This window comes from Podarcis vaucheri, assembly GCF_965113315.1.
Source record: "Podarcis vaucheri genome assembly, chromosome: 4".
Lineage (NCBI taxonomy): Eukaryota > Metazoa > Chordata > Lepidosauria > Squamata > Lacertidae > Podarcis > Podarcis vaucheri.
In genome coordinates, this window is record NC_138762.1 from 41,267,756 (window position 1) to 41,288,216 (window position 20,461).

Genomic DNA, 20,461 nt, shown 5'->3' on the forward strand with positions numbered 1-20,461 from the left:
CCAAATACACAAAGTAAAACAGTCCTTATTTTTGGCAATTACTAAGACAAAGGAGCACATTGTGACATTATTAAAGCATTATCGACCTACAAATTAGTTACCTTATCCATTCTCTATCTGCATAATCCTCATACTCCAGTCATTATGTTTACAAATCCAAATGAATTTTATGCAGCCCAGATCTAATTAATTTTGGATTAGCCTTCCAGACACATGCAGCTCTGATCAGAACAATCTGTATTCTCCCTTTTCTGATTAGGGTGAAGCAGGCCCCTGGTGTAGTCCTTTTTTTTCCTGGGGATGTGCTGGAACATGAATAGCAAGAAGCTGGTTAATCCGTAGGCTTATTTACAACATCCTGGGGTTTGTTATTGGAACCCTCAGGGACCTAGGGAGTGTCAGGGAGGGGGAAAAATCAAACTCAGCCCATTCCTTGTAGAGATTGAGATCTAGCCAGAGAATTCAGATGTTGCATAATGAAAACTAGCCAATGAATTTGACAGTTCCTTCCCTAACATAACTAACTAGTCAACAAAAATGGAAGTCAACATTCTAATGCTAATATAATATGACATGATATATGATATGATATATACGGCATAGCCCTCTGCTATCTCTTTAGTGTATCTCCTTGTAGATTTGTGGATACACACACAATCACAAATTATTTGGGAAAAGGGAACAGGTTTTAATAGTTGTTTATAATCTTGCATTAGTCCTTAATGCACAAAGTAGTTTATTGCTTCAATTTCAGTTATGCACTGTTGTCCCTGAAAAAGAGGAAAGGGTCAGAGATGGAGAATGCAATGACTGGGGATTTGAATTTGGAGTCCTAATATTCCAGCTAAATATTCCGCTACTGCACCAAAATAGCTCCCCCTACATTTGAATATTCACGGAGAAGATGAAAACCAGATGATATCCATTGAAAATAGCATGCTTCAAAGTAACAGAAAATCAAACAGAAACCAAGATTTCCCACCCACCTATTAAGAACAGCCATGGGTGTGGATTCAGTCTGGGAGAGGCAGTTGCCCTCAGAGACAACTCCCAATGTACATACTAAACTGGAAGCAATTATAGAAGAAAAGCCATGTGCCCGTACCTCTCTGACTCCAAGAATCCACTTAGCTCTTCTCTGACTCCAAGGACTTAGAAGCCTTAGTGGAGCCACAGTCTCTCTCATTCAACCGGAGTTGGTGTCTGTTAAAGTGGGCTAGGTCCCTTTAACTGAAGGGATGTACAGTGGTACCTCGGGTTAAGAACTTAATTCATTCTGGACATCCATTCTTAACCTGAAATTGTTCTTAACCTGAGGTACCACTTTAGCTAATGGGGCCTCCCACTGCCGCTGCGCCATTTCTGCTCTCATCCTGAAGCAAAGTTCTTAACCCGAGGTACTATTTCTGGGTTAGCAGAGTCTGTAACCTGAAGCGTCTGTAACCTGAGGTACCATGGTATATCACAGAAGGTGGAGCTAGCTACTGAGAGAGACAGAGCTGCAGCTCCTTTTTAAGTTAGGATGACTGCTGATGAAACAACAATGGATCTCTGCTCTTGTGGAATCCCCTTCCCAAGTTCTGCATGGAACTGTCCAGAATGCCATTGAACCTAGGCCCTGCCACTGCAGAGACTTTCACTCAAAGCAGAACATAACCATTCCAGGTTTTGTCATGTCATGTCCTGCTTCTGTCATTAGCCTGGAGAAGAGGAGGTTAAGGGGTGATATGATAGCCATGTTCAAATATATAAAAGGATGTCACATAGAGGAGGGAGAAAGGTTGTTTTCTGCTGCTCCAGAGAAGCGGACACGGAGCAATGGATCCAAACTACAAGAAAGAAGATTCCACCTAAACATTAGGAAGAACTTCCTGACAGTAAGAGCTGTTCGACAGTGGAATTTGCTGCCAAGGAGTGTGGTGGAGTCTCCTTCTTTGGAGGTCTTTAAGCAGAGGCTTGACAACCATATGTCAGAAGTGCTCTGATGGTGTTTCCTGCTTGGCAGGGGGTTGAACTCGATGGCCCTTGTGGTCTCTTCCAACTCTATGATTCTATGATTCTTTTGTGTGTGTGCTAACTTAAAAGAGCTAAAGAACCTCTTTTCCCGATATGAAGCAACTTGGACTATCACCTCCTGAGGCACTTCTTTGTGTACTGCCTCCATGAGAGGTCCACAGGATGACAATACAAGAACCGCCCTGAGACCTGCAGATATAGGACGGTATATAAATTCAATAAATAAAGGGGGGGAAACAGGCCTTTTCTGCAGTGGCTCCCCATTTGCAGAATACTCTCCCCAGGGAGGCTCACCAGGCACCTTCATTATACATCTTTAGGCACCAGGTGAAATCATTCCTCTTCAACCAGACTTCTGGCTGATTAACATCAAATGTCTTTTTGAATGTGTTTGTGTTATAGGCTTGTTTTCTTTTTTATTATGTATTCTGTGTTTTGGGAAGATAAATATCCCACAGCCTTTTAAATGTGTTGGTGGGGAGGGGGGGTATTGTTTTTTCTGTTTTAATTATTTATTTGTGCTTTTATCTTGTGAACAGCCCTGAGATCTTTGGATGAAGGGTGATATATAAATCTAATAAATAATTATTTTATTTTGTATTTTTCTGCTGTGAACCACCCTGAGATATTCAGACGAAGGAAGGTATACTTTTTTATTATTATCTATTGGACAATACATTTAACTAAGGGGTCACCAGGACACAGTCAAGATGGAATATACAACAATAATTTCTTTGTCAAGGAAAAGGATAATAGACTTAGGGGTTTTGAAGTAATGTTCTGCAAATACAAAATGCAGACATAATAGATTTTAAGCATAAAGTAGAATGATTTTGGATCCTTAGCGGGTAGTCTATATATATAAAACAGTATTCGAATATGTCTGAAGACTTTAACAAAGAAAATGTAACAATAAGCTGACTTGGTATATAAAAAAGTCTTGTTAAAATGAAAATGCTGGTCAAGCAAGTGCCCCTACTCCAGAAACTAAAAAGAAAAAGGACTGAAGTTGCAGGAGGGACAGGTTTTTCAGTAAAACAGGTGCTGAATGCTTCATCTTATAGCTTTCTGCCTTTTCTCCCTAGCATTCACACAAAGACCCAGAATCTTCAATGGCAAAATATTTATTAGGAGAAATTTCCTATAGGTTACCAATAAACTGTTACTTTCCTAGGGTTCCAGCTGCTGCCCAATAACAATCTCATCATTAGCAGCTCTTGCTGCAACATGTAAGGCAGATTGCATGAGGATAAAATGAATGGCTTGTCTCTGAAGGGAGATTAGATGTTGCTCACCTGCTCTTCCCCTCTAAAACCAAACTGGCTTCATTATCTTTATCACTGAAGCATATTCCATCAAGGTAGAGAGCTTCTGCCCAGAGACAAGGGGGTCATTGGATGGGTCACTGATGCTACCAGGAGCTGCTTAGCAGCCTCACGCAGAGAATCAGTGACCATGACTGAAAAGCTTATTCCCCTCCTTTTATAAAGTCCAATGCAGCAGGAGTCTAGATCAATGTCTTTTCGATATATACCGGCTTTTACCTGCATAGAAAGGGATTTAATGTAATGCTAAACTATATTGAATTTCTTTCTTTTTGTCCCACTCTCTGATGAGATATTCTCCAAGACTGGAGATTTGCTGTGAAAAGCAGTGACACTAAGTGTGATGTACCCTTCAGTTAAGCCTTTGGAAGCTCTGCATTTTACTCCAATGCATTGCTTTATTTCCTATTTCTTAGTTCTTTTAGAATACAATATGCTGGAACAGATGGTTGCATTCGCTCCAGGTTGCCAGACTCAGCCTCACAAGTGGACCCACAAACATAATACCCCCATGTGTCAGTTGGTAATAACTCAGCAACCCAGTCAAGCGAGACACTGCAAATCTCTCATCTATACTCTTCAGTTACAATGTTTTCTCCTAAACACACAAAAGAACCAGCTTCATTTAATAAGTTTGGAGATTTCATAGGCCTTCCATTGGATTTAACAAATCTTTGTAACCAATGGCCTGTTCTGGATTAGCCGTTTCATACTATCCTTAAGGATAAGGAAGTTCCAAGACAGTCCTCCAATGTCAGTCTCCTTGTGAGAGGAGAGGCAACAACAAGCCATGGGGTTTTCCCCCTAATATCATTGTTTACAAATATACAGGTAAAGAAGTTAGGGTATAAATTAGGCATATGCAAACTCAGCCCTCCAGATGCTTTGGGACTACAATTCCCATCATCCCTGATCACTGGTCCTGTTAGATAGGGATGATGGGAGTTGTAGTCCAAAAACATCTGGAGGGCCGAGTTTGCTTATGCCTGGTATAAATAGTCACATAGGAAAGGTAAAGAAATTAGGGTATAAATAGTCACATAGGAAAGTAGTGGTAGTCCAGAAACCCCATGAATTCTTCAAGATAGTAGCAACCCTGAATGACAGCCATCTTAGCAGGACTGAGATCTGTTTCCAGGCTCATTTCAAAGTGCTGGTTTTAACATTTAAGCCAGAAGGAGCACTTCTTCCCTTGCCCGGAGTTTAATCTCCCCAGAGTATCATGCCCCTAAATTGGTCACAAAAGCCATCTCTTTATTAGAGAGCCAGTGTGGTGTAGTGGTTAAGAGCGGACTTGTGGATTTGTAATCTGGTGAACTGGGTTCGCGTCTCCGTTCCTCCACATGCAGCTGCTGGGTGACCTTGGGCCAGTCATACTTCTTTGAAGTCTCTCAGCCCCACTCACCTCACAGAGTGTTTGTTGTGTGGGAGGAAGGGAAAGGAGAATGTTAGCTACTTTGAGACTCCTTTGGGTAGTGATAAAGCGGGATATCAAATCCAAACTCTTCTTCTTACTATACGCAGATGATGTAGTACTTCTATCTCAGACAAAAGTGGGCCTAAAAAGATTGATGAGGACATTCTCAGAATACTACCAAAGAGAACAGCTGGTTCTGAATTACAAGGAAACTATAGGGCCCATAGATGGTATATGGATAATTAGCTGATTGAACAAGTTAAAGTCTTTAAATACCTCAGCATTGTTTTCCAGTCAACAGGGCCATGGGGAGCACATCAGAACTATATAAAGGGGGAAATGTTGCAAAGCGCCAAAATTCTGACACACTTTTTCCATACAAAAGGTGGCAATCACATACCACCAGCACTTGAAGTGTTTAAAGCTAAACCCCTAGCACAGTTATTACGTATATGGGGCTCAGATTTGGACAGGTGCTCACCTTGGATCTACAGAAGCTATTCTGTTTAAGTTCCTAAGGCATTTTCCCCTGTTCCATTCTGTGTTCCAAATGCTTCATTGCACTTGGAGGCTAATCTCCCTTCTGTTGAATTACAGGTTTGGTGTAGGACAATGCTTCTGTGTCCTTTCTTCTAGCAGATCAAGATAATCAGGTGACAGCAAAAACTGCAAAAAAAATATTAGTGGGGGCAATTAGAATAAGTTTTTATCTCTACCTTCAGCACTTTGTATTTTATTTTATAACTAAGGCTAGCGGCTGATGCAAAGAAAGATTCTTCTGATTCCAATTCCTCCCTTGTATGCCTACCCAAACGCTGCAGTTGTGTTTGGAAAACTTTTCCCGAATATCACCACCAACTGAAATCCACTAGGTGGCTATGAGAGATATGAAATCCACTAGGTGGCTATGAGCCTTCTCAGTGATAGTACCTCAGTTATGAAAGGCTCTCCCCAGAACGGCTCAACTGGTGCCTGCTCTGGCCTGTTTTTGGTGCCTGGCAGGTACTATTTTATTTTCCCATGTTTTTATGGGCCCTTGGGTGCTTTTAAGGCTTTTTGAGGTTTTTGTTTGTGACATTTTAAGACATGGCTATGCTTGTTTTTATTAGTTTATGCCTGTGAAGTGTTTTATATTATAATAAAAATTGTATCTTTTTAAAAAATGTACACAAATTCACCACCAACATCTTTGGTTATGTCATGTTCTAACAAGAGCTCAAGGTTGACAGTGGGAGCACAGCAATGTCCTGTCAAAAGGCCAGGACCAGAGTACCAGCAGGACCTTGGAGAGTTCCCAGGCTTCTGCTAAAATACTGTTGGCTTGCAAGTACCTAGCTGGGACAGAAGCCTTATATGCTTTGCCTGGACTGTAGTGAACGCCACCTCCTTTGAGGAGCTGGGAGGCTGATAAAGAGCTCTAACCTTATTCCCGAGCTTTTAATTCTTGTGGGACTGATTTGACAAGGAGTACAATGGGAAACTCCTCCTCCGAATTAGAGGATGGCAGCAAGGCTATGCCCTCCAGTTGGGAGAGTTTCAAGGATGATCTGAACAGTCCTTTACCCAAGGATGGAAACAGAGCCGAATCCTCCTCTGATTCCATTGTACTATGCATAGCGTCTGGGTTATAAACCACAACAGGTTATAGATGTTCTCCTAGTAAAGTGCTATTGCAAAAAAAGAGAATGGAAAAAGCCATTATGCAGAACAAGTTTCTTTCAAAGCCAGAGACAGTTATTCATACTTTATATTGAACATGGGTACAATGTGTTTGTTCGTGTGTTGAATGGCTCATAAGAAAGAGCCTACAAGTGTTGCTTTTTAAATTTACAACATGAAGTGATTCCCTGCGTAATGCTAAATTATTTTATGTTGCTTTAAAAGAAAAAAGAAAAACAGTATTACCATAAGCTGTTCAGAGCTGCCTCTTTGGGGATACTAAGCCTTTTAGAACAGTCCCATGAGGGGTAAAGCTTGTTCTTACTTCCTAATGAGAAAAAGGATGAAAACATATTAAGGCCAAAGCCACCAAACAATGCCTGATAAACCTCTGAAGTTCTGAATGTGTCAGACTATTTTCCCTTTTACTGCAAGAGTATATACACTAATAATATTCCAGTAGTTTTACAAATATTTTATGAACAGGCCTTGCCCTTTAATCAATTAGTCTTTTATTGCTAATTGTCCATGTAAGTTACTATCACATCATGCCAATTATCTATTTCTGTTCTAAACAAGAACTTTGTATCATTGAAGCATAGTCTCTATTTCCTGCCATCAAAAGCTATAATCTGTGGTATCAATGAGTTGCAGCTAAAATTTGATTGACAAGGGTGTTGAAGTACACCCCCCACTTTTTGGCATACTATAATTTCCCTCTCTAAAATTCAAGCTTTTATGTTATGCTATCTTTGGTGATGGACCAATAGTCAAAGAGGTACATCAAGTGGAAAATTAATAACCAAGATGCTGTTGCCTATAATCTCTCTTTAATCAGTGAAATGTACATCCATTCATTGGTTCCAACAAGCCCTTTCATCCACTAGGATTTCCCCTCCCTTGCCAAACTGCTTAGACTGAGTCACCATCTGGTTTCTTCAAATGATTTTCCCATCCTATATGGAAAGTATTTTCCCATTATCAACTTTGTCAGGGCCGTGGACCCAAGGCTCAAACAGCAATGGATATTAGGAAAGAGAATATGGAAAATGTGCTTCAGATAATATGGGACAAGGGGGATAAAAGTGCAGCCCTGATCTAATCTCATAGTTCATACAAGATGACCACTGCTATGCTCAACCAGTTGTCCCTTTCCTTCCCCACCCTAGCTCACCCTAGACTACAGTTATATAATGAAAATATATAAGGACTAGGTTGCTGGAAATATGCTGATCACATTGGGAAAGTGCCTCTTTATGCCCAGTTCCACTTTTTAACCTATTTTTAGGCCAGACAACCTTTCCAAAATCTCTTTCGACTGTTCATCCATGTTTTTAACCAACATTTTAGTCTTTTCTACATTTATTTTAAAACCTGCACTTCTCCAAACTTTTTAATTTCCTCTAAAACCTTAGGAATGATTACATTAGGCTGTTCCACTGTTAAGATCACATCATCCACAAAGCCTTTAATTTATAAGTTCTACGCCCTACTTTTATACAGTACCTTTGATATCCTTGCTTTCCCTAATATTCTGCAGCAGTATTTCCAACTTCATTCTATGCCCAATTCTAGGCATATATGAGAAGAAGAACACTTTGAAAAACGTATGCCTTGGGATACCCTGGATATTATGGGGAATGGTCTACATGTTATTGTGCCTTCAGAGTAAATAGACTTTCATTACAGGTCTAGTGGAGGGAAATCAATTGAATTAACATGTGAGCATGGATTAAAGAATATTTGGCATATTATACCATGGAAGGTGGAGCAGCAAAAGTATAATTGTTTTTTTTTTGCTTGTGTTTTGAATAGGGCTGGTTGGATGAGGGTAAGGAGTGGAGCTCAGAATTGTCAAAATTAAAGTGTTACAAAAAATGTGTTGCAGAATGGAAGATGTTAAAGGGATAATTTGGATATTCATCAACTGAGTATAGGACTGAGTAATCAAGGCTGAGGGAAATGAGTTGGATCTGGAAGGGTGAGTAAATGTGGAATAATTGTGTGTGTGTGTAAAGAAATAAAATGGGTTGTTTAAATGGATATATAACAAGATGGAGAAGGAGTGGGATGGTCCTGTTTGAATTGTGTCAACTTCGTTTACAACAATGGACATTCTACTCGCTGGAACAAATATTAAATCATAAGTAGATTATTATTCATGAGATGTACAGCCACACTGTATGACAGATAAAAACCAAACACAATCAGAACATTTCAGTTGGTGTACCAATAATAAAACACTTTGAGCCTATAATTATGTAACCCATAGTAGGATTGGAAAATGGTTAGTTTAAGTTAAATGGCTTCATTTATATATCAGAATACTGTACTGATGCATGGTCCATAGTAACCATGCCATTATGCAGACATTGGGATAGTAAGTCAAATAAGAGGGAGAACTGTCATTCTGTGGCAGAGCATGTTTCACATACAGTACCAAAGGCTTCAAGTTCACTCCCTAGAGTCACCAGGTAGGGCAGGGAGAGCCACTGCCAGTGTCAACAATTCTGAGCAAGATGGACTAGTGGTCTAACTTTTTGTATGATAGATTCCCATGTCCCCAAGTCACAGCATATAATTCTAGACCAAGCCAAAAGATCAAGCCATTTGAAAATAATTCTTAACTTTCTCAAATAACATTTGCCTCCACAACCTTTAAATATGATACAATGTGGTTTTTGGCCAGCTTCTTAAAATAAAGCAAATATATATAAAATATATTTTAAAAAAACATTGTCTGATAGCATTCAGGCTGTGCAAGCTTGAGATCTGAAGCTGTTGGTTACATTGAAACCAGATTTTTGTTCAAATAAGTGCTGAAACTGCAATTTTGCAGTCTGTCAAAATTAGTTATTTATAGCATCTCTAAGTATATTTTCCCTGACTTTGACAATACTAGCAGATTCTGAGGAAGTAGAATTGGCTGCAGATAACTCAAGTGCTATAGATTCCAGGCGTATAAGATTTGCTAAGCACTCCAAAATTGGGAATCAAAGGTGGGGTTAATGCAGAAGGAACCTTTGGAAGAAAAATGTTATACAGCTGACATTGTTCATACTTGTTAGAGAGGGATGATAGCCTTCAGATCATTTTATATGGATTTTGAGAAATGTACAAGTGATATCGCAGCCCAGCATGAACTGTTCAGAAAGGTACCTGCTGTGCCACTAGCAATATGAAATCCCCTTAATTGATAGAGGCAGTTCATGTGTATCTGGGAGCTGGATTCCTCTGGAACATATGGTGGATGGAGTGGCAGATTGGTATCTTCACTTGCAGCAGGATAAACCTAAGTAACATTTGTATTGCCTTGGAACTGGTGATGTCCATCTTGAAGGGGTGGGGTTCTAAGTCCAGCTCACTTTTCATTATGTTCTTTATAACTGGGTTAAAAATACAACAACCTAGCTTTTTGTTGTTTAGTCGTTTAGTTGTATCTGACTCTTCGTAACCCCATGGACCAGAGCACGCCAGGCCCTCCTGTCTTCCACTGCCTCCCGCAGTTTGGTCAAACTCATGCTGGTGGCTTCAAGAACACTGTCCAACCATCTCGTCCTCTGTCATCCCCTTCTCCTTCTGCCCTCCGTCTTTCCCAACATCAGGGTCTTTTCCAGGGAGTCTTCTCTTCTCATGAGGTGGCCAAAGTATTGGAGCCTCAGCTTCACAATCTGTCCAGCTTTAGCACTTTCTTTTTTCCCCGGGGCTTTTTTTCACAAAGTCAGTCTGTCTAGCACCAGTACTCAGGCTGCCTTTGTTCCATACTGCTAACACAGATCTTCTTTTCCAACTCTGAGTCCACATTGGTGCGTCACCAGCCTCCTTCACAAATCTGCTTTGAATAAATCCATGATTATGTGTTTTCATTTTAATCCTAGAGAGCAATAGCAATAGCAAAAATTGGTGTGCATACCTATAAGTGGCAAATAATTTAGGAATACGTATCTCTAAAACTATAAACAAATCATATTCTGTGAATTTATTTGCTTTAATTAATAAAAAACCTGAGAAAAAAACGCACAGATGGACCAAACTAAATCCCTCACCGTTAGGTAGAATATATATGCAGTGCAGATTATGGCAGTGCCAGCATTTTTATATCTATTTCAGGTGCTCCCCATCCCATTCCGTCCAACTATATTTAAATCCTGGCAATAGGAATAAAAATTCTTTTGTGTTCCAAAGTGGAAAGTTACCATAGAAAAATGGACAGAGGGGGTGGGGTTTGCTTCAGTTAGGATTTGTATTATGTGGACTTTCAGTTCAGGAAGTTTCTTTTCATTATTTCAAAATGCATAAAAATGTATTGAGTTAGAGCAAGAAATTACACATCAAACTCCATTGTGGGTTCTCTCTTTTTGTCATTTAAATAAGTCTATGTTACAAAAAAAACACACCCACAAACAGGATCATTTTATATTATGCATGGTACAAATTTGGAAGAAATTGCAGCTTTACCTCTCTCTTATCTGTTCAACATTACTTGCAGTGGGATATAATCCAGAAGTTAAGGATATGTAATTCAATACAGAAATAGGAACAGAGAGGTATGTTTTAAATAAGGAATTTTTTACAGTGCTAATACAGTTATTACTATGGAACAATTTAGGATTGCTGTAGGTAAAGCCAAGCTTTTTTTGCTAGCAAGTCAACAACTGAAGACCCAAGCCAATAGGGGTCTTACTAAATTTTTGCTTTCGTTGTTGAACCAGAGAGCCGCTGGAAAGGGACTAGTTTCTTTTATATATAGGGAATTGTTGGAACTGTCAACTGGACCCCTTGCAGGCCTTTAAAAAATCTATGGAAAAAGATGGTAAATGGTTTTCTAAATATGTGGTTTTCTAAGCCATGATAGTCTGTTTCTGCACACATCTGGGAATGTTCATAAAAAATTTCACACAGGTGGCACCACACACACACACACACAATTGTTCTGTGTGACTTTCAGTATGACACTGTTTTGCTGGAGAGGATGTGGGTTATAAGGAATATTTTTTCATTTATGGTGGGAGGGACCAGTGGGAATAAAGTTCTGGTCTGATGTGTAGTTTTGGTCTAATGAAGAAAATGGGTATGTTTAACCTGGATAAAAGATTGTTAAGAGGTGATGTGATAGATATCTGCAAATATCTGAAAGGCTATGTATGATGGACCTTTATTTCTGTTGCTCTAGAAGGTAGGACATGATCCAATTAATTTAAATTTCATGAAAAGGGATTTTGACAAAACATTAGAATAACTTCCTGACAGTACAAGCACTTTCAAAGTTGAACAGGCTTCCTTGGAAGGCGATTATAGACTATTCTTTGTTAGAGGTGTTCAGGCAGAGGCTGATGATCAGGGATACTATAGCAGTGGGTTTTCTGCAGCAGCAGGGACTTGTACTATATGACCTTTACATATAACACCTTCAATGTCACTTAGTTACTTTAAATAAAAGCAAATAAGCAATAGAGTTACTGTGTGTTTAATAAGGTGACCATTTGAGGCTACAGTTCTATGCCCTGAAAAAGTATTTCCAATTACCCTTTCACTCTCCTTCCCAAGTTAACATACTGCACCCAGAGAACTTTACAAGCAGTCTTCAATTTGGTCCTTATTTCCTTCACTCTAGAGCCCTTTAGAGTGAAGGAAGTAAGGATTGCAGTCATTGTCTTCTACCTGATCCAGCAACAATTGTCACCTCAGGTTCATATGAATCAGTAATTATTTGGCAGAAGCTCTTTCTTGAAGACTATTCCAGGGTGTTGCTCTTTTTGTTATGTTTAGCACCATGCCTCAGTGATATCAATTCCTGGGTTGCATCTTCAGCTTCCCTTCAGATGCCAACCTCTGCTTCTGTCCCAGGTTCTCTTCTGGCTTCCCATGAGAATAGAAGAAATATAAGGCACAGTGCATATATACCAAGTTTAGCTAAAATTAGGGTCTGGTGATCTGTCATTAGATTACAATCCCACTTTCAGACAGTAAAAAAAATATCACTTAGTCATTCAGTGTTTTGCGATACATAATATTGGCAGGAAAAATCAGCCTCCCTTTTGGAAAAGTAATGCCACTGCAATGATCTTCACTCATGTGTTGTGCCAGATAACTGGTTAATTAACAGTGGTCACCTTAGTTCATCTGAGCAACCTCTCCCAATTTTTCTTAAGATGCAAGAACTTTCAGGTTACACAGAATAATTCCAGAACGGCTCCATCTTTTGTTAGGGGAATCATTAGTTTGAACTGATTTTATGTTGTCTCCTCACAAGTGAGGAGAGTGCTGTTGCAGTCAAGTCTTGCTCTGGGGCTTCCTGTGGGCATCTGTTTGGCCACTGTGAAAACAAGTTACCAAACTAGGGAAGTTAGATGGTCTGACCCACCAGGGGTCTTCTTATATTTGAAAACACCTCAGGCTCCATTTTCTTCCATGCACCTTCTTCAAATCCAGTAGCATTTCACTGTTTAATCAGCTGGGATGTATGTACTTCTTTTCTAGCTGAATGTAATCTCATATCCAGACCTGGATATGTCCCAGGGTTTTTCCTGGCCTGTGCCACTTAGGACATGTCAAATTGGAAGGAAAGAAAGACCTTAGCTTCGACAAAGTACTGGGTTGTCAAGCAGATACTGAAGGTGTCTTTGAGGCCTTTATTAAAATACATATTGTAGGAAGAAATGTATTGGAGCTAGAATGTAAATGACTTCCATTAACAGGGCCTTTTTAACTTATAGGCTAGGTATATTTTCTTCTTCTTCATAACGCTGAAGCTATCTGCTCTGCAGAACATCTTTCTTTCTTTTCCCCCTGTTCAGAATGAACTTTAAACAGCTGTGATTAGTGGGAGGAACAGAACATTGCAATATAAAATTAATTGCTTCAACCTACATTGTTCTCTTCAAATCCACAGCTTATTTTCTGCTGGGCCAGGCACCACCTGCTCCCCCCAGCTCCCAACTTCACTTCCCACGCAACCAGCAAGATCAACGTAGGAGAAAGGCAACCCAATCATTTTGGACCTTGTTTGAGAACTATTATTCTGGCAGTAACTGAGCTAAGAAGGATGGGAACATGTCATTGCTGAGCTCTTCACAAAGATAACCAGGGGAAATGTGTCATAAAATGAATATGCTTCATTCCAGAGCTTCGCTTTAAATCAAACTATAAAAATCCTTTCTTTTAAATCACTTCAATTCATTCAGCTGGGGGAAAGGTGCAAAGAGGTAAATAAATTCCCAGCAATAAAAATGTCCCAAAAACTCTCTTTGTTTAATTAAAACCTTCCAGTGAGGCTTTAAAAAATAAAATAAAAAATCTATTTGGTATTTTTTTTGTCTGATTTCCCAACGTTAGGTAGTTCAAGTTCAGGATCACATCTCAGTTTTCTGAATTTGTTCTACATCTCAAGCACAGTATTTGGTGAATAAGTTCCACTGAATAAATGAGAACTCAGCTGGGTGCTTGCTTCCATGTGGTTGTCCTGATCCTAGACTGCAGGTGAGCAAAAGCCACCTGGTGGAAACATGGGGTTACCTTGACAGTTATAGATCCGGTGTACAGATCCAATGTGCCTGTGCGGGTTGGGTCTCTTAACTGAAGTGGTTGGGCATCCTTCCTCTTTGATTTCTCTCCCTAAACTAAGGATGGGTCTATCTGTTCCCATTGCTTTATACAGCTGTAACTTTTCAAAATATATGGCATGTTGTGTGACATCATGTTGAGTGAGGGTTTTTATTCCCCCATCCCAACGATTTATTTATTTCATTTATATCCTGCAAGAGCCCATGGACACAAACACATTAATAATAAATAAATATTTTTAAAGGACCCAAAACAAATAATAAAAACAGTCACTTCAGGGTTGCTGGAAAGAGTGCCTTTCAGCCCTTAAATTCCTGAGTAAACAGGAGTGCTTTTATGTTCTTCCTGAAAATCAATGAGAGAAAAGCATGCACCTTTAGGATTCCACAAATGTGGAGCTGCCTCTGAAAAATTCCTGTCTTAGGTCAACCCCAACTGGGCGGCAGCAACATCCCCAAGGCTGAAGCCTCCATAAGCTATTGCATCACATGATGATGCAATATGGGTAGGAGCAAGAAGCACTTAGCTATAGATTCTCTTCTACCCGTTTTTACAGTTTGTTACTTCTTCCCACCAATTTGATATGCATGTACCGTATGTATTTTGAGCATTCTGTGGGGTGTTGACAGTTGAGCCTTGTTATTGTTCCAAAGCATTTGAATTGATTTTTTACAGAGTACCTGCCCAATAATCTCTGTTAGGATACTTCAACTGCATACTTAGCTGCTCTTACGCAACATCTTTCCCTTTGCATTATTGTGCATTGTTTTTGGTTCCCCGTTCTTCCGGCTGTATCACTATCTAATCTGATGTTGTCGGACACCAACCTTTTAATGGTTCCCTTCCATTATATTGATACCCAGAAGGTATCAATGATTTCCAGCTTACATTGCATCACTGTAACCCAGCACACATTGCTTTGAATCAAAGGAGCCTGGACTTGAAAGGCTCTGCAAAGTGGAAACAGGTGCACTCAACTGCTTAAACACTTTGCAAATTGTTTGACACGTTGCCACAGTAGCTTGATTCACAGTTGAAATTTGAACATTTGCATAACCAAAGTGAGTTCATAAATCATTTCAGACAGCAGAATTGTTGTCTTAGCTCTTTTCAGACTGATTGAAATGAATAATGGCAAAGTATTAACTACGGACAAAGCACCGCAGAAAATATACTGAGTTCATAAGTATATGCGATCATGAGAGCAATGTTAAGAGTACAAATAGATTCTCTCATATTCATTCATAATCTAAAAAGACTTCTTCCAGCTATGTTTGTGTCTTCTTGTTATGTTTGTCCCTGCGTGGGATGGACAGTTTTACAAGGAACTGGTGGATGTGGAACCAGTACGGGAGAGAAAAGAGAGATCTTAATATACTACGTCCAGAAAGCCCACATACATACAATGGAATCCTGTCCCTAGACAGTCTAGTCTTTAACCAGGGATAAAATATCAGTGAATGACTAGAATGGTCTGGGACCACCTCCTTACACCTTCTGTTTGCTTCTGTGCAATCTGCTCAACATCTGAGGTGCTCCTCTTTGTTTCTCCCCGTCTGGCTGATGCCTGGCAGGTGGCCACACAAGATGGGTGCTTTTCAGTCATGGCTTTGTTGCTCTGGAATGCCCTTCTAAGGGAGACCTGCTTCACCCTATCACTGTTGATGCCTTCTCTGGTGATGAAAAACCATTATGGGGGCTTTCAGTAGAAAGTGGGTTTCACTGTTCTGATTTTCTGCTTTGCTTTTGATTTGTTTAGATCTTACATACAACATGCCTGCTGTTTTTGGATGTTTTGTTAGCTGGTGGGTCCTCTGTCTATTCCTCAGATGAGGATTGGAAAGAGCAGGTTGTATTGCTTCTGGCTAGCTTGTTGCTTGATACTGTAGGTTCATTCTGTGGGTTTTCCGGGTCAGTGCTTTATTTCTGGGGGGATGCAGGGGTACGCCTACCCCTAAACATTTTGTGAATCTAAGTTTGGCCTCATTGAGGGGCATTAGTTCAATATGAGTAGGAAAATGAAACTACCCATAAACACTGGTCCTGGTTATAATGCAAGTGCTTCTGTCTTGATTTCTAACATTTCTTTAATACTGCAATACCTGTTGCATTATGGAACATTATGGCTTTTATGCTGCCTTGTCGCACTAAATCTTAAATGGTGGGAAAGAACTGTATGCCAACATACCATGTGTTATTACAATGCAAAACTCGCATGATTTTCTAAGGTAATGAGGTTGCAACCAGATATTTTTTGGAAACTGTTAACACAGAAATAAGTGGCAAATTTCCACTAGATTCCAGAAAGTGGAATTTATGTCATGTGAAAGATCACATAAAATGTGGAAATTATCAGGTAAGGAAGCACCAGGAAAATGGAATAAAGTGCTATAGCTGAATGTAGTCTTAGCCTCCTTTAGCAAAAAAAGTGAGACAGAATTTATTTTAATGATTGTATGAAATAATGAAATAATATCCATAGCAAATTTACCTTTTTAAATCTTTTAAATCTAATTATTGATGGAAATTTGCCATGAAAATAGGTGCACTTGTCAACACAATGTCTGTAGCTACATGAAATGAATAGTTGGATACAGTCTCATCCTATGCATGATTACTCTGAAGGAGCAAATTCCACAGTGTTTAGTGAGACCTTCTACTAGTGGCGGAATGTCCTTCTCAAAGAGGCTCACTTCTCACTTACTTTGTATTTGCTCTATGCCAAGTGGCAGTGGGGAGTCCCCAAGTTTGTTAAGATGCCCTTTGAGGGGTTTTTTGTGAATTTTAAGGCTCTGATCTAGTAAAACAATTAAGACCAACTTGAGTTTGATTCTATTGATTTTCTCTGCTCTGATCTGCTTCATATTGAAACTGTATTTTTTCTTGTTTACACTGGGTATCTGGCATGTCAGTTTGCCTGCAACAGAACTTCTCCCACACCATCAAATCTGCTTCAGAGATATGAGGGATCATCAAAAGGAGATTGGGAGAATATGGGAAGTGCAAATGGTAGCTGAGGAAGAGGAAGTCCCGTCATGTTTACTGGTGTGACATTTAGTACCGTCCATTGTATTGCAATGATTTATTATTATTTTTTGTTATGGGGGTTTTGGTTATGGGGCAGCTTACCATTAATAAAAAATGTGCAATAAATAAAAACAAAGTAAGTGTGTGTAGGACTACAGCTTTATTGCTATGTTGCAGGCATGTCAAATTGATTTGACCTGAAAATGGCAGGAGGAAACTCAAAGTTTACATTAAAGGCCCAATCACCAAGGAAGCAAGTTGTTTCTTGCCTTCCTTCCATCCCAGCAGCTGTTTAGCAAGCAACATATTCTCTCTTTTATCTCTAAGATAAGAAAACTATTTCTGACAATCATTTACTAATTTCCAGAGACCTTTAGATTCTCCACTGTACACCAACACCGAGTTTTATTGAAAAAACTCATGCTCCTTTTGCCATACTTCAAAGCTTATTTAAATGCAAATAGCAACCTTAAATACTTTCCACCCAAAACCTGACTGTCATTTGGAGGCCCGAGTGGTTTCATAAAACTGAGCAGATATGCAATTTAATAACTTGGGATATTCTCTCATTTCATGACCTTTATGAAACCAGTGATAAATCAAATACACAGTATGCAATACAAATACCTACAAATTTATTGTCAAGGAAGAAGCAATGACTCACCAAATCTGTGGCTAACTGGCATATCATACTACACTCAGTACAATGAGGTTTCCATAATTCCAATCTAATGGACTCCTCTTTTCAAGGAAGGATGAGGAAAAGCAGTTTGCCTTACAGTCTAACCCCATGACTTTCTTTTATTAAGTCTCAGCACCTATTGTCCTAGGGTCTGGCAAAAGCTACCTGCTCTTTCCCTGTCACCTGTCTATGATGGACAAAGGGCTACAAGATTTACTGGAAGAATGGTTTATGCGGAATTAGGGCAGCACTGTCTGCAGAAGTGTCTCTGTTTGCAGAGTAGACAATAGAACAAAAATGGAACCACAGGTCAGTAAGATTAGGAATGGATTTGGCTTTGCTTTTTTTCTTTTTTTACTGCTTTTTAAGCAAATGTGGTACAGTTGCATATCTAAGAACATAAGAAGAGCTCTGTGGATTGGGCCAAAGGCCTGTCTACTCCAGCATCCTGATCTCACAGTGTTCCACCAGACCTGTGGGAAGTCTGGAAGTAGGACCAGAGTTACAACAGCAACTCTCCCTGTTTGTGATTCCTAGCAACCGGTATTCAAAGGCATGGTGCCTCTGACAGTGGAGGTAGAATGGAGCCATCATGGCTAGTAGCCACAGATGGCCTTATTCTCCGTGAATTTGTTTAACCCTCTTTTAAAGCTATTCAAGTAGGTTGCCATCACTACATTTTGGAGGAGTGCATGCCATAGTTTCACTAGATACTGCGTGAGGAATTAATTCCTGTTGTCTTCCCTAAATCTTCCAACAGTCCACTTCATACATGTTTCCCACTTGATAGGTACAATACTAGAATCCGTTGTACCTTCTGTTCTTGCGCTGCGGCACAACACAGACATTAATAGTGCTAGACATCAAGAAAAGTTAACCTGCAACATTAGCTATTAACAAAGTTTCTCCTAAACATAATGGAAATAAGGCCAATATTCTTCTAATTATTTCCCCCCTCCTGAAAATCTCTTCTTTACACACACACACACACCCCTACCTACCTTTCAACATAAAAAAATGAAACAAGACAGTGTTCAGTGCCACTCTAAATCACATGTGTTCGGATGAAAAACAGAACAGATTTTGTTTTATGTCTAGACCACTCTTAGATTAATGGAGATGAAAGCACAGCAGACAGTTTCTTTTGACATTTCCATGTCCAGAGAAATGGTTGTGGAATTTGAGTTTATTTAAGTATGTAAAAAAAAGTGTAGTAAACATTGTATAATAAAGGAACTTCCCTTCTTCTGACAGGCCATGGGAAAACCATCTGCATATTTTTGTTCTGTGCCATAAGATCAGCTTAGTTAAAAACCTGCAATATTTTAAACAATTACTTGCTCCAATTGCATATACGTAACTTCAGCTGTTTTAGTTGATTCAAATAGTCAGCCAGTACAACACAGAGGCAGCAGAGTTATAAACTGAGATATGAAAGCTAGGAGCTAAATGGCACCTTAAACCTAGGTTATGGGCACTGCAATGGAGTGTCTAGGCACACTTTTTTATAACAAGAATACAAAGCTGTAAATGAATGAACTGCAGCTAAAATCTTATGTTCATTTTTCGCATGGTCTCATCTGAAGACTGCAAAAAACAAAAACAAAAAAACAAAGCCATACTTCCCCTGCCTTCCCCCCCAATTTTCTTATTAGGATCTCTTTTCCAGTCTTCAGAGGGTGGCTGGAAGTGGGGAGGCAGAAAAGGGTCCTTTTCTTCCAGCAGCGGCAGTTTTAATCTGAAATTTTCAGCTCAGTACTGCGCCCAGAGCTCAGAAACTGCTTGCAATTGATGAAATTCCCTGTCACAAAACGTGCCTAAAACCACTGGAGTTTCGAAGGCTGAGAGGGAATTGTTGGTTTGAAAGCCCCCTTCTGTAAATATGGCACAGCATATTGCAATAGGCCGACAGGTTAGTCCTAAGCGCCTAGGGTTATTTATTCAGAAGTAACCCCGCTGAAATCACGATAAATTCCTCCCAAGTAAGTGTGCATAAGACTATAATCCTGTTCTGTAGGATCAGAACTTCTATCAGTGCTATGAGGTTAAGGACAGAGCCAGATGTTAAGGACAGAGCAACATCTGTGGTGGAGCTAGCAGCCTAGTCCTGGTCCTTAATTGTGTGTAGCTGCCTCACATGGACTTATGGGTGAAATGGGCTCAGCTCCCGTGTCTGATGCAGAAATCACTGGGGGCAGTCTTTTGAATCAGTCCTTGGTTATTCCAGTAGGGTACTGTTCTGTTTGTTTGTTTAATTTATATACCACCCTTTATCCAAAGATCCCAGGGAGAATATACCCCTCGCTGAGCAGAGGGTTGGGCCCAGGATAAATATAGCTATCTCAAAGCAAAACAAGATAAGTGAATGTTGTTGTAGTAGAATGATGGATCACAAGTGGCTTTGTTATTCCTTCCTCAAGCCCAAAGTCAATTGTATTTTTCTGCTAATAACATTCATAAAGCCTCACGATGATATATAGCTTCTGGCTAAATTTAACTTGTCCATTGATGTATTTGTCTTTAGCTGTAACCAAACAATTGATGTCCTTACAACTACTTAATCTCTTGGTTTGACATTTTAAAAAATGAATCTGTAAAAAGAAAAGCTTTTTTTGCATATGACTGGATTGTTATAGCTGAGACCTTCTTGATACCCCCCCCCTTTCTCTATATGGGATATATGATCTGCTTATGAAAAATATAGGCGTGACAGAGCATGAACATGCACAGCTAATAAATGAGCCCCTCCAAGAAATAAATATTTCTGGAGCA